The sequence below is a fragment of the Mizuhopecten yessoensis genome, unplaced genomic scaffold (genome assembly GCF_002113885.1).
Source record: "Mizuhopecten yessoensis strain PY_sf001 unplaced genomic scaffold, ASM211388v2 scaffold8517, whole genome shotgun sequence".
Classification (NCBI taxonomy): Eukaryota; Metazoa; Mollusca; class Bivalvia; order Pectinida; family Pectinidae; genus Mizuhopecten; species Mizuhopecten yessoensis.
Genome location: NW_018407587.1, coordinates 102,040 through 114,384, shown reverse-complemented (window position 1 = coordinate 114,384; position 12,345 = coordinate 102,040). Strand labels below are relative to the sequence as shown.

General features: G+C 37.7%; 1 pseudogene; it reads left to right on the top strand.

The window, feature by feature from the left end:
• Positions 1-714: 714 nt before the first annotated feature.
• LOC110456104 lies at positions 715-10,930 on the top strand (annotated as a pseudogene).
• Positions 10,931-12,345: the final 1,415 nt, after the last annotated feature.

The window sequence follows — 12,345 nt, the reverse complement described above, 5'->3', positions numbered from 1 at the left end:
TTCATCACAAATGATTCAAGTGACGAGATCTTCAAAAAACACGAATCAACCGCCTATTTTCTACTAAATCCATGCTATTTTTTTTTATTGAATGTTTGCATAAGCTAAATTCATTTTAAGATAAACTCAAAACTATCTTTCAATATATTTAAAATAGGTACAAACATTTTTGAATTTAATTGTGTCGATTGATTCTATTTTGTTTACCAGGGGAATAATCGGGCTGAAGATTTATAACGCTTTTTGTGACAGTAAAATATCTTATATTGTCCGTCAACAACTGTTATTTTTTTATAAGGTAAAAAAAAAGTAAGCAAATAAAGTAGAGATGTTTACAAGTTTTCAGATATAAGCGGCATTAAACGCTGATGTTTTTACCTGGTAAAAAAAAAAACAGAAGAAAAAAAAAGTATTTTTTTCAGTTTTCCGTCAAATCAATCTTTGATTTTTAACCTAGTTAAAAAAAAACAGTATTTAAGAAGAAGTTAAAAATGAAATAAACAAATACATATACGGAAGATGAAAGTTGATATTTTATGTGAAAGAAAAAGTTTTGTGAATGTTACAGATATTGGGGGTTTACTTTGCACCACTATTTGTAATACAAATGTTTATTTTCGCCGTTGATATTCTTGCGCTAGACAATAATGCACGTGCTTCACAAACGCCAATGAATGTCACGTGATTTGTCTTCATACTATTTTGGGATGGATATATTATGTACGGACAGGTGAGGTGAAAGTCGTGCTGACTGGAAGTCTCCAAAACTGTAAGTACTGACTTTTTTTTTTTAACTAAAATTGCATATATGTATAATTTTCAATATAATTCAGTGTGATCTGTTGGTGTATAATCTTAGCATAGATGATGTCTTTAAACCTCGTGTCTCATAAAATGTTTATACTTGGTACCCGTTACCGTTATTCATATCCTACATGTTGTTTGTAGTTTTATTTTGTTTCTTATTCGTCACTTTCTTTAGTTTATGTTTGCCATAACACGTAAAACCAAGATGTATTACTACGGCTCAGAGGATGAAATACCGGTACGTTCGTGATATGGGCGATTTAAGCAGTTATCTCCCCGTTGGATTTACATGTGTTTTGAGTGTGAACTATGTCAATAGGTAACAGAGTTCGCTATATCAGAAAATCTATGCAGTATTGTATTTGATAGTGTTAAGATCCCACATCGATGGGTTTCACGCTGATACGGTACGTGTCTCAACCACAACCGACGTATTGCCATAAAACAGTTTAAAGCTATACAGTAATGGTGAACTGTCGGAAGGAAATGCCATTATACCTAGTAATATTAAAAAAGAAAATCGGGTATATATATAATCATTAGGGCTGGGACGAATCAGGATTTTTTCGAATCGGTTCGATTTCGATTTTGATCCCTTTTCGAATCGATTCACTTGATACTTTCTAATAAAAACATAAGAATCAAGTGTAAAACCTTTATTTAAGGTATAACAAAACAAAAGTAACAGTTTATAAAGTAACCATGTGGTAACATATTAAAGTTTTTACCAAGTTAAAATGTTTTCACTGCAGGGGTAGATTGTGTTGATGTTGATTGCCGCGAGTCAATACTTGAAATGCCATGCTTTCTTTTTAAATGATTTGACATCGAAGACGTAGACCCTGTTTGGTATTTGAATAATGCAGTGTTCCCTGTCACTTTTGTAATTGTTTTTTTTGTACCCCCATACCTCTCAAAATGGGGGTATGGCTGCATATATTAGGGGTTCACCTTATCTAAATCCCCATGGGTGATTGGGTATGTAATATCATCACAAAATTGTTAACCAATTGTAGCAATCCCATTTTTACATGTTTTTATATATTTCATAATATTTCCAGACTGTCATATAACAAAAACACCAATAATTAGTCAGTAACAGAATGCCTCGGCACAGTTAAACATCCTATCGGAGGATGCTGACATAGTGATTGGCAGTCACTTCTGGCCCGATGGCATAAGTATCAGGCCATGGGTTCCCCGCGCAGTAATTCTAGATGAGCACAGTCATAACCAAGCTTACTTTTATGTGTTGGAACATTGAGGGGCTGATGGCGGGAACTCCATACCTAATACACTGTCTAGAACAATTTGACATTGACATTTGTGGTATATCTGAGCATTGGATTAGGGAACATAACTTATCGTTTTTTTTATACATTTAAATCTGTGGGTTATAGTGTATTAGCAAAACCTGTTTACAAAATAGACCCTTTTAAGTATATATGTATAGTGTAAGAAGCGGGGTTGCTCTCCCGTTCAAAAAGGCCCGCCTTCGCGTACATGAAATTGAGGTAGATAATCCAAGGATAGTAGGAGCGGAAATTGTTGTATCCGATGACCTGTCAATATTCTGTTTTGCTGTATATATGCCAGCATCTTCGAGAGCGTTCGATGTGTTCAGTAATAATGTAGATATGCTGGAGCGCTGTATTCCTGTATTCAGTTTTACTCGGAGAGAGGGAGGGGGATCTTGGTTGGGGATATGAATGTAAAAATCAAAGGACCGCGATGTAAATTTACTGAAAATGTTCGTTCTCCATGTTTTCAGGAGTTCTTAGACAGGTCTAACTTAATGTCTACAAATGTCCAAAACATATGCAGTGGTCCCTCTTATACATTTTCTCCCCAAATCGGAAACTGTACACTCATTGACCATTTAATAATTGAATCGAGCATGTTTGACCTGGTAAACGACATATGTATATGAGAGGACACGGAGTTAAACCTGTCAGAACACCTACCTGTAATATGTTCGTTAAATGTAACAACGTATCTACTCCAGTCTATAAAATCATGTAGTGTCAGGTTAAATTGGAAGAAAGCTGTGTCAGAGGGAATGTTAAAGAAGTATAAATTATCACTGGACGATAAGTTGTCCAAAAAACGCGAACCAGGTACTGAAGTAATAGCTCTGGATGAAATTGATATATATAGTAATGCAATTGTGTCAGCATTACTAAATTCGGCTAAAGAGTCTATACCTGAAGTAAAATTCAAAAAGCATTTAAAGCCATACTGGAATGAACAGTTGACATTGTTTCACGATACCATGATAGGAGTCAGAGCGATATGGGTGAGGGATGGGAAACCACGAGGTGTATTAAATGATAGTTACAGAGAGTACAAACAGGCTAAAACTGATTTCAGAACGGGCTTAAGGCAAGCGTTTGAGAAGTACATGACAGCGCAGTTGACCAGAAATTATTTTGGCAACTATTAAAGAGCAAAACACCAAAGAAACAATATGCTCAAACTGAGTTGAAGTACGACGGAGAACTCATGTGTTAGCGACATTTAAATTGGGCTTTCCAATGGAAAGAATATGTTGTAAATTAAAACTAAACAAAGCTGGAGGGATTGATAATATTGTGTATGAACACTTCAAGTACGGGATTGAATTGCTATATAGTCGTTTGTCGAAGTTATACAATGCTGTCATTAAGTCTCAACATGTACCTGATGTTTTGAAGAAAGACCTTATCATAACACTGTATAAACAGGGATTTTCCTAGGTCATAATTTGATATTCCTATTTAGTGTTTGAGTGGATTATTTTGTGCGCCATAGGCGCACTTTGGCCGAAGGAGGGCCGACGGCCCGAGCCAGGGGGAGAGCACGAGAGGGGGGCGGGTAGCAAAATGTAATTCTAGATGACTGGAGATGGCTTTTAAGCACTTTTGAGAACAAAAATGAGGAAAATTGTTCATTATTGAAACATCAATATCTTGCAAATTGTTTTCCATTCAACGGGTCATTATTTGGCAAACACACAATGTCACCTATTGTTTTTTTGATATTAAAGGAATTTAAAGGTTATACAATACTCGGCAATACCACAGCAATAAGAATGTTATCACGAACAAAAATTGATAGTGTGGACGTAAAGATAAAACCTGGAGACTATAAATAGACACATACAAAATTGTTCACACAAAAAATCAGATATGACCTTTAAACAGCACATATTTATCTTGCTGTTGGTCTCTTTCGATTCCTTACTGACCACTGACCCGGACTGGACGCTTAAACTGTCATCGGCGAGAACGGGGTCGACGATCGCGAGAACGGGGTCGATGACGGACTCCGGTGCAAGTGGTGTTGCTGAAGTAATTGTAACATTTGTGCCCACGATTGCCACAGACGCTGCTACGCTAGTCTTTGTAAAGAATGACGATATCTTTTGTAACCCCTAAACGACACAAATACGTCTAAAAAGTAATATTTGACAGCATATCGTGTGCGCCGAAATTAAGGGGGAAAATACTTACGGTAGATATGGATAATCTTAGCGTTATATATTTCTTGATGGTTTTTCATTGAATTAATTTAATATGAATTAGTCTTCCTCTGTTTCAATACAGAGATGGAAACTTTATGTTAAAACACGGGGTCGGTAAATATGTAGGTAAAGTTATGTCCAAAGACTGTCTCGGATATTTACTGGAACGAATGTTTTCCACGTGCAAGGAGTATGTGGACATTCAAATGGCATTTAAAAAAGAAGAAGAAGAAATTCTCTATTTCAACACAACAAGTAAAGCTCATACGAACATCCTTCGACCGCACACACAAATATTGTCTCGACAAAAAAAAATCTACATTATGGAGCAGGGGATACCCAGAACCCGCTATTAGTGATAATTAAATCGCGTGTTCACAGTCAGCTTCTATCGCTCTTTAAAACGCGGGAATTGTCCAATTCTCATGACAATGATTGAAAGTTTTACGGGAAACAATCATAACAATAAAAAGAAGCCTGCTATATCTTAATGAATTACTACGTCATGTCCTAACTCTTCACACGTTACATATGGGCGTTATGACTGAACTGATGACTATATTGACACCGGGAGACTGGTTCTGGGTTGTCAGGAGGTTGCTTCGTTGACTTTTCGAACCATTCATACAGCATTCATAATTGTAATAAACTTATGGTTAATTAAGTGATATAAATGGTACTTATATGGTTCCTAAAACCGTTATGAATATCTACACAAAAAATCTAATGACCGGGTTGCTTGGCATAAATATAACATGGATTCGAAGTTGGAGTTGTAACAGTCCGACAACCTCTATTTGATGCTACAGCTAAAATGCCTATAATTACTCTACGAATTTGAGGGGAAGGGGAATGTTCTGAACTGCGAGTTCTTGGTACGTCATCAGTGATGTCATCTCCGACAGAGTAAGGACAACGATCTCGCTAATGTCGGAGCGTGTACCCATTACATTTACAGTTTGGCAACGGTTGCCGTTCGGTTTGTAAGATAGTGAATCTATTCTGGGCGTTTGATTTCTCTCCAGTTTCTGCTGCGTCTTGGTGAGGTCGAGGACTTTGAGGCCTTATAAATGACACTCTCGGCACGATATAAGTGTTCCACGAATGACCTTTAACTGTTTGTCTGGGACCTGTTTTACCATGGACATTTTGCTGTTTTGTTTTTTGTTCTGTCTGTCCTATTCGTGGCTTTTCAGTGCTCAACGCACTTAGTCCTATCCTGCAGAAAGCGAAAGTGAGTGTAACTCCAGTTCAAGTTTGTTATTGCTATTTTACAGGAAGTACTCGACAGTTAATGTTTTATATATAGGTTTATCATAGCCCATAGTTGTATATGTTTCATTATGGGACTGATTGGAGAAAACAAGATGACACCAAGTTAGCCATCTTTGATTTTTAGAGTTCATTCTTATTATAAATATTTCTCCAGGAAAAAAGGAATGCATTCACTTTGAAGGGAAAATCTCAAACCCAGTAGTATAAAATTATAATTAAGATTCACCACAAGATGCATTAACTGTTAACGAGAAATATAAATCCAACGACAACTGAAAGGACAGGATCAAATGAACATAGAGCTGATACAGATCTTGCGATGGTGGGCGCCAAGATCCCTCTGGGATCTATCGTTTCTTGTTCCTCATAACGCCCCGATGACAAACTTTTAGTCAGCTTTTATAAGTTCATTGTAGAGGTACCGGTACCTGATGAGCATGTGGGCCAGGTCCTGTGTTTCCTGCGAGAGAAGAGCGATGTCATGATCACAGATGGTATCACCCTCGATACTCCAGGGCCGTAGTCATGAAACCATTCTCATGCTCAAACCCATATTCTTTACTCAAGCCTACATTTTTTTCTTGTGATAAAAACAAAATAAACAAAAACATTTGTTCCTAATTTGGATTTTTTTTTGAGAGACTTAAATCCGAATAGCGTTTTCAATGTTACCATTTGTTAGTGGATTATGTTACATAACTAATACCAGTAACGAGAAATGTGTATGAGCACAAACCCATGGTTTCACGAATACGGGCCCAGGGGTTACGCTCACGTAGGCTCTCTGCACCCCTGGAATATGTCATGACAAAATTCAAGTTCAAGTTCATTTTATTACGTTAAAAGCTATACGGCTTATCAGTTGTGCACATATACAGTGCAACATGACAGTAAACAAATAGACAACAACACACATACACACCACTTCCGTACCTGTCCCTAGAAGTGTAGAGAGAAATCTTGCACCGCTAAGAATTTGTGTACTTTAAAATACCATTTTATGATAAGGACATATTGATATACTACTGACAAACACTAAATACAAATGACTTCATTCAATACACTGTGTCGTCTTCTACAAGCAATACTCAATGAGTATTGAAAAGCATGACAGAAGAAAGACGGGTAGAGTGATTGAAGTGAAAGAGGCCTAACATCTATTTAACCTAAGAAAATCAACGACGTATGACGAATGTGCTAATGCAAGTACGCACATTTTCGCTCCTAAGAGTATTTAGAAGAGGACGTGATGAATAATTTCTGGAGTAGTCAATGACTTACCAATTTAAAGTGGTGACGTTATTATGTTGACTACAAGTCTAACGAGTTGATTACATTGTTATGTCGGTTACAAACTGATAACGCGGTTATATCAATGACAGAATATAGTGACAGAATTATGTTTTGAAAATTAGGATTGCATTTTGTTTTTGCTGATTTCTTAAGCACTAGATAAACTGGAGTTTATGCTTACTACACATGTAGAGTGTTTGTTAAAATATAACACGTTTCCGAATTTTCATTGTGGTGGGAAATAAATAATCCTGAATGAGGTGATGGCTAAGTTATGTCAATAACAGATGAAGTAAGAGAAGAGTTATGTAAATAACAGGTTACGTAATAACGTAGTTATGTCAATTACAGGTAAATAATAAAATACTTATGTCAATCACAGGTAAATGATAACGTAGTTATGTCAATAACAGGTAAAGTGATAACGTAGTTATGTCAATTACAGGTTAATGCTAATATAGATATGCCAATTACAGGTAAAGTGATAACGTTGTGATGTCAATTACAGGTCAATAATAAAATAGTTATGTCAATTACAGGTAAATAATAAAAAAAACTTATGTCAATAACAGGTTAATGATAACATAGTTATGTCAATTTCAGGAAAATGATAAAATGGTTATGTCAATCACAGGTAATTGATAACGCAGTTATGTCAATTACAGGTAAATCATAACGTAGTTATGTCAATTACAGTTAAATTATTACGTTCTTATGTCAACTACAGAAAAATTATAACGTAGTTATTTCAGTTACAGGTAAATGATAACAAAGTCAAGTCAGTTACAGGTAAATGTTAACGCAGTTATGTTAATTACAGGTACAAATAAAAGGGTTATGTCAATAACAGGTAAAATGATAACGTAATTATGTCAGTAACAGGTAAATGATAACGAAGCTATGTCAATTACAGGTAAATGATCATATAGATATGTCAATAACAGCTAAAGTGATAACGCAGTTATGTCAATTACAGGTAAATGATAGCATAGTTAGTTCAATAACAGTTGAATGATAACGTAGTTGTGTAAATTACAGATACATAAGAATATAGATAGGTCAATAACAGGTAAATGATAACGTAGTTATGTCAATTACAGGTAAATGATAACGTAGCTATGTCAATTACAGGTAAATGATAACGTAGTTATGTCAGTTTCAGGTAAAGTGATAACGTAGTTATGTCAGTTTCAAGTAAAAGTGATAACGTATTAATATCAATTACAGGTAAATGCTAACGTAATTATGTCAGTTACAGGTAAATGATAACGTAGTTATGTCAGTTACAGGTAAATGATAACGTAGTTATGTCAATTACAGGTAAATGATAACGTAGTTATGTCAGTAACAGGTAAATGATAACGTAGTCATGTCAATTACAGGTAAATGTAAAACAATGAAATTATTATGTCAATAACACGTGAAATGAAATGATCACGATCACATGTGGACAAGGACATGTAATTCCATCTTTCATAAACCGTGAACGCGAGATCAAGCTAAACCGGGATTTGAGCATTTTATTTCAGATTGTTATACTATTGCTCTTATTGATTGAGCTACCTGGTCAACGAAAGTGTCCTGCTACAAGTGTGCTTGGCCGTTATATCAAAGTGGAAGTTAATAGGAGGCTACTGTATATAGGAAAAACATAGTGTAGTGAGACAGGGGTCCTTAAATGTCATCTAATAACAAACGGATGCTCTAAGTTCTTATCGTTCAACTACTGTCTTGTTTTTGTTTCAGTGAATTGTACGCCGACCATGAGGTTTCCAAGATTCTACACACTACTTTCAATGTTAGCTATAACACTTGTCTGCGTGTTTGAAATGCGACGCTTTTGGTACGACTTCCCGTCCGGCAACAACACCAACATATTGGTATATCACAGGGCAATGACGCACTACAATGTTTCACGCGGGCCTGTGACCAGTAATGCTTCACGTGCGACCAGTATTGTACCACGTGGGCATGTGACCGGTGTTACGTCATGTGCGACCAGTGTTGCATCACGTTTGGCGAGTGTTGCCTCACGTGGGTCTGATGCCTCGCGCAAGAATGTGGCAGGCAAAGACAGTGCACAGAATCCTGGTCTGATTGGTACTGGCGGTATTATCACGTGGTCTCCAGGGTCAGTAGGATGGGCCAAATTGGCCAGCAAGTGTGACGTTGGTACAGATTTCGCGTTGGGCCATCTACGAAGGCCGATCGATACGCCAATCTATGTGTATAAAGAGGAAATTGACGAGGTCGTGTCCGGATCCATACTGAAAAACGGTATGTGGGAAGACGACTTGGTAGAGGGTTTACGCGGGTACCTGAGTGGAGATCCTGATTTAGTCCTGTTAGACATCGGGGCTAATGTCGGCGTGTTCTCCCTAATGGCGGCTAAGCTGGGTCGGACGGTGTTCTCAATAGACTGCCTTACCAAAAACGTTCACAGACTCTGTGCCTCTGTTTCAGCCGGTAATTTGTTAAAGCACGTAACTATCATTCTCAATGCTATGTCAAATACACGGGAAAATGTGAGCTTCGGTGGATATAGACTCTAAGAGGTAATGTCGGAGCCACATATGTGAAAAAACTTGGAAATGCAAGCACTGCAAATAAGGAGGTCGTGATGTCCATTCTGTTAGACGATTTGTTAGGTATATATCCATTCAAAAAAGTCATGATAAAGATAGACGTGGAAGCGTTTGAAGCCAATGTTTTCCGTGGAGGTGAGCAGTTCTTTTCCAAAGTACAGGTCGATTATCTCTTAATGGAATTTAAATACCATCGCGGCAGAAACAGTGGACAGTTCGTTGTCGATTTCCTCTACCGACATAACATGGTTCCAGTGTTGAAAGCCGGGATAGAGCGGAAACCATCATCGTTACAGGGAACCAATGCGTGGCCTGAAGACGTATTGTGGGTGAGAAAGGAACTATGGAGTAAGATTTCCCTTCGATGAAGAAGCTTACCACTCCCATAGACAGAGTGCATCAGCGTACTTTTGGGAATAACGTGACGAACTCGGCTACTCGCTGGGGAACTAGTTGTACTGACAACGTTACCGTCCCGTTTCCATTAAGATGTTCTTATATCGAAGGATAGTTTGTATACCATGTGTAATTGAAGCTAATACCAGACGATTGAAACACTGCAGATATTTCCAAAAACAGAAACCTGAATCACTGTTGTAGGTCTCTGGCGAAAGTTAACAACCTCTATATCGGACTGTGTAGTGAGTTTCTCGTGTGAATGTTTTTGAATCGCAGTTCATTCAATAACAGAAAGCACAACTTATTTTAATGATATTTTTATTTCTCACTAAGTAAAGGAAGGGTATTCGACATTGTTTTTGACATTGTTTATTTCGTTTTATTAAAGTTAGTTTATAAATGAGAAAAATGTTTTTTCTGTTTGTATTTTGACTTGCTCGTCCTTAACGAAAATGCTATAAATGATGTATGCATAACATTATAAAAAACGATATGTATTGGCTGCTACTGATAATAAACGAGATTGCACAGACGATCCAAACATCTTCATTCAACAGCACTCGTTGTATTACATTCGGATCTGGTAATTGGCGCATGCTTACCATATACATACTGTATTACATCCGGATCTGGTAATTGGTGCATGCTTACCATATACATACTGTATTACACAAATACAAAACAGTTTGGCAGGAAAAGAATAAAAACAAACCTAAACGAATCTACGCTGTAATATTTTTGATTTTGAGAACAAAAAGTATGCTTGTCCTCATAAGGCATATATCTTCCTTAGCTTTAAGGTCTTAGTGAGGCCTACATACCGCGACTGATCACGCAGGCACACTTCAAGTGGTTTAAAATCAGACGAAATTTAACAAAACAGTTTGCTCTAATATGACCCATGACCTAGAGGTGAATATTTTGTACTGCATACACCGTGTTGGTGATCCAGGTATAAGTCGATACAGTTAACTGTTTCAGATTTAGCAATTATACTAAAACAAGAGGCCCAGGGGCCTTAATAGCTCACCTGGTATTTTATTTTTCAATTTAAAACCTGCTGAGTACCATTCAGGTTTATCAAAGGATTACAAGTAACAAAGTTGCATCTTCCATTTATAAATATTCAATTCCCTTTGCCCAAAGATTCTCTAAAACAAGTTTGGTTAGGTTAAAATCCCTTCAACGGTACAGAAGGAGAAGGATCTTTAATGTTTTCCTCTATTTCCCCTAATGGGCCCCACTAATCTGCCCCAAAGAAGGGGAATCCACACACCTCAGTTTAAACAAAATTGATTCTTTTCTCCCTAAGCATGCTTCAGACTGCATTTGGTTTAAATCCCTTCACTTGTATAGTAGGAGAAAAAAAATCCTCTATTTCCCCTATTGGGCCCCGCTCCTATGCCGCCAGAAGGCCCACACCCTCCGTTTATACAAACTTGAGTCTCCTTTGTCCAAAGATGCTCTAGGACAAATTTGGTCAAAATCCTTCAATTGGTTGAGGAGAAGATTTTTAAAGATTTACCTATTTTCCCCTATTTGGCCCCGTCCCTCTGCCCCCAGGGGGACCATACCCTCCGTTCATACAAAACTGAGAACCCTTTGGCCAATGATGCTCCAGACCAAATTTGGTCAAAATCCCTTCATCGGTACAAAAGGAGAAGGATATTTGATGTTTTCCTCTATTTCCCCTAATGGGCCCCACCCATCTGCCCTTAGAAGGAGGCCCACACACCTCAGTTTATACAAAATTGATTCTTTTGTCCCTAATCATGCTTCAGACTGCATTTGGTTAAAATCCCTTCACTTGTATAGCAGGAGAAAAAAAATCCTCTATTTCCCCTATTGGGCCCCGCCCCTCCGCCCCCAGAGGGGCCACACCCTCCGTTTATACAAACTTGAGTCTTCTTTGTCCAAAGATGCTCTAGGACAAATTTGGTCAAAATCCTTCTATTGGTTGAGAAGAAGAAGATTTTTAAAGATTTACCTATTTTCCCCCTATTTGGCCCCGCCCCTCTGCCCCCAGGGGGGTTATACCCTCCGTTTATACAAAACTGAGAACCCTTTGGCCAATGATGCTCCTGACCAAATTTGGTCAAAATCCTCTGAGCCATTCAGGACAAGTAGCATTTTAAAGGAAAAAGTTGACGGACGCCGGACGACGGACGACGGACGCTGCACCATGGGATAAAAATTGCACTCGTTTAACATGTGACCGAAAGGTGGAAGACACAGTGACCTAATAACAAATCATTGCAAACCTTCTGATGCAGGTAAATTTAAAAGTTCCATCAACATGTCTTGAAATCTACATCCCGGGCAAGATTTTGCTCTTTTTTACCATTATCCTAAAAGGAAATGTCATGATAACTAAAATATTGTGCTTTACACACCTTAGGTGGGTGGTGTATTTACAGATTTACATTCTACCACATCGCCCAAGCGCGCTCGTGTGTATCTAATCATTCACACACGCGTTGACGT